At 41.3% G+C, this 3,342-nt stretch overlaps 1 pseudogene; it reads right to left on the reverse strand.

The window, feature by feature from the left end:
• Positions 1-327: 327 nt before the first annotated feature.
• LOC118858721 lies at positions 328-1,205 on the reverse strand (annotated as a pseudogene).
• Between the last annotated feature and the right edge of the window lie 2,137 nt (positions 1,206-3,342).

Raw genomic sequence — 3,342 nt, forward strand, 5'->3', positions numbered from 1 at the left:
CTTGCCCCCTGCAATCTAGTTCTATAGATCAGCAATCAGGCTGTACAGTCGACTGTACTTTGAGAAGTCATTCAGACCAACTTTGGGACATTACAGAATACGTCTTCCTGCATTAGAAAGGTTCAAGCTTTGCACAAATATTTAAAGAAACAATCACTACCTCCCCAGGAATATTATCCTCAGCAGAAGTGTAAATGGATGACATCTTTCCTATGTCAAGTTCAAGTGCAAGGTGGATTGGAAGAAAAAAAATAGTCTAAGATACTCTCTCTACGTAACAGTTGGGTTCATCAGGGAAAGCAACTTTACGCATATGAAAAGGGAGCTTTAGAACTCTGTAGGAGTCAACACATTCGTGTCTCTTGGTTTGATGTTATGAGTTCATGGAGGTTGTTTCTTTCCTTCCATCCCTGGAAGGTCCATCTTAGGTGGCTTGAAGGCTGCTGGGTCTTCAGCAGTTCTAGTAGCCTGAACCCAAATGAGCTCCACTAGTGATGGCTTCTGAGTACCTCTGTAGGACTGGACACTGAAACACAAGTCAGATTTCTGAAGGGTTCTTAGTCCAAAAAGTCTCCATTTTTCAGATAAAGGTTTGTCTCTACCTCCATTTCCAGAGTCCATTCTGCTGACATTTAGGCCAAGTAAGGAGGTAGAAGATCCATGAATAAACCATCCTCTGGGCTTTTGCTTGGGAGAAGAATGGAGCATCCTACTTAGAGAAGACTGGGTTGGAGCAATCAGTCTATCTTCTTTTGTCATTTCTCCATTTTGTAACTTCAATTTATGAACTGCCTCTGCCACAGGGTGGTACTTGGTTTCTTCTGTGGTGAGGCCTTTATGGGAGGTGTATCCCTTGTCTGTTAACCCTGCCTGCTGCTCAAAGCAGTGGATGCTCTCATGTCTGTTTTGTAATTAGAAGATTCATGATGACATGTGTAGCCTTAGCCTTCACCACTGGGGCCTTGTTCATTTGGTCACTGGAAGCTGAGGGGGTTATGGAGAAACTATTTTCTCTTTCCTCAACCTTGGAAAGCTACTGGTACTTCTGATCTGGGATGACCAGCTTTTTCCACAGAACCTCACTGCACGTGTCAGATGAAGGCAGAGTCATCAGCATGGGATCCTCCAAGATCCTCCAGGACATCATCATAACTGAAAGTCCAATGATGCATTCCAATTGTCAAAGACATCTTGCCTAGAAATCCACCTGTACTGTGCTCAATAGCAGGTACATCTGGCTCTCTGGATCATGCCGTAAAAGACTTTGCTCCAGGTGTTTCTCTAGATAGATATCCAGAACTCTGATACACACTGAAAATCTATGGAAGTTATGCAGATAAGACAAAGATGTTAAAAGGGAACATTCTGCAGCTAGTGATGAACTAGCAAACAATCCCAAGCAGCCTTCATGCAGAGGCTCTACGGAGAGCTGGGTTTCCATCCAGAGGGGGAGTGGGATGGAAAAGCGGGGGGGGGTGGGGTGGGGGGAAGAGATCATCTGCAGCTGGAGGCTCCACAATGAACAGGAACCTGAGACTAACAAGGCTTCAGCGCCCCCTCCAGCCCCGCCCCCCATCACTCCCTAAGTGCCCAAAGCATGGGGCAAACTGAGGCCATGATGCAAGTAGAGCCAAGACCCAAATGGACCTCAGCTAGGAAGAGTAGAGTGAAGCCTAGATGGTCTTTAAGGTCCCTTTCCAATCAGGGAGGATTTCTGTTCGAGTATGCATAGGATTTGATGATCACAGAAATCTCTTCTATATCTCAAATTCCTTGATTTAATGACTCATTATAAAACCAGAGATGTGTACTCCAAGCAGTAATAAACTGGTGCTTTAGAATGCCCCCCCAAGTCCTTTTCATATGATATATTAAATAATGGCAAATGATAAGCTTATGATAAAATAATAGTAATCAAAATATGTCACAAAATAGAAATGCAAAATAACTAGTCTTATTTTTCACTTTGTCAAGATCATTGAAAAGAAAAATAAACACGACAAGAACAAAATAGGCTCCATTGAAAAATCACTCCGTTTCCAACAAACCTCATTCTATAGAGGGTTAACATACTAGACTTCTCATATGCATAGTGATTGGAGGGGCTTCAAAAGGCTTACATCCCCCAAGTTTATCTCTCACTGGGCTGATATTCCCACTTTTAGAACCAGTCTCCAGAAGGCCACTGTTTCAAATGAACACATTCTCATTTTAGTATGGATTAATGAATTAGATTAACTACTTGACACATTGGGCACAGAGTCAACAAAGAAAATGACAAGTAAGATTCATTCAGGTGGAGGATAACTTGAAATGATAAACACTTGCTAGCGACAGCTATCATTAGGGCTTTGAACCCTGAGGTCCATGAATGCCTAGGTTGAAGGTCCCAGCATAAGGGGAAAGAACACAAGACAAATGGCATCTTTTAGAATGCTGTTTAGGGGCATTCCCAATAAAGTACCTATTTCTAGGACGACTCAGCTCTGGCTAACAAAAACTTTGTGGAAACTATTGGCATTCTGGAATAGTAGAAAGTATACTAGGTTTGAAGATGTAGCTCAGATTCCTCACATACAGGTTACTTACCAATGTGTATGTGGACAAGTCAAGTCTCTGAGCCTCACTAAAAAGTGGGGAGAAAATTACTTGGATTGTCCATTTTCCAGAGATGTTGTGAGAAAAGTAAACTACTACATAAACATATCAAATTACTTTAGAAATGAACAAAGCAATTTGGATTGATAGTAGAAACAGACTCAGGAAGATAACAGACATTAACAGTATACAGTTAATGGGGAACTACATTTGCTACAACATGGAACCTTGAGGGATTAGAAAATTTTGTCAAGGATCTTTTGCCACTTATTAAATGTTGCCCACTTTATAAATTGTATTTTGGTGAATTTATGAGTTTTGAATAACTAATATGGTCAGCTCGGAGTGCAGTTTCTTGCTGCTTATGTAGCCGTGAAAGTAAATGGCCTGAAGGAGTGATTGCCCCTTTCTAGGCAGCTATTAAGTGGGGAGTGACTTGAATAGTCTAGATGGAGGCTTCCTAGGTAGGTGTTAGTGCAGCATGAAAAAAGGGGTTGGTTTTAGCCAGTGAGTGGCTAAGGCTGAAGTGGCCATGATAAGAGACACTATTTGTACATTAATGCATCTGTGACCTTTGATCTTCCTTTACTAGTGAAGGTAGAAACCTATCTATGCCTACTTTTCCTGTGTGGTGTTTGTCTGTAGTCATAATAACTGACATTTAAATAAAAATTTAAAGTTTATGGTTAGAAAAAACAATTTGTACTTGTGAGAGGTGCTGTTGAATAGAGAGATAGAGAAAGA

The sequence above is a fragment of the Trichosurus vulpecula genome, chromosome 7 (genome assembly GCF_011100635.1).
Source record: "Trichosurus vulpecula isolate mTriVul1 chromosome 7, mTriVul1.pri, whole genome shotgun sequence".
NCBI lineage: Eukaryota > Metazoa > Chordata > Mammalia > Diprotodontia > Phalangeridae > Trichosurus > Trichosurus vulpecula.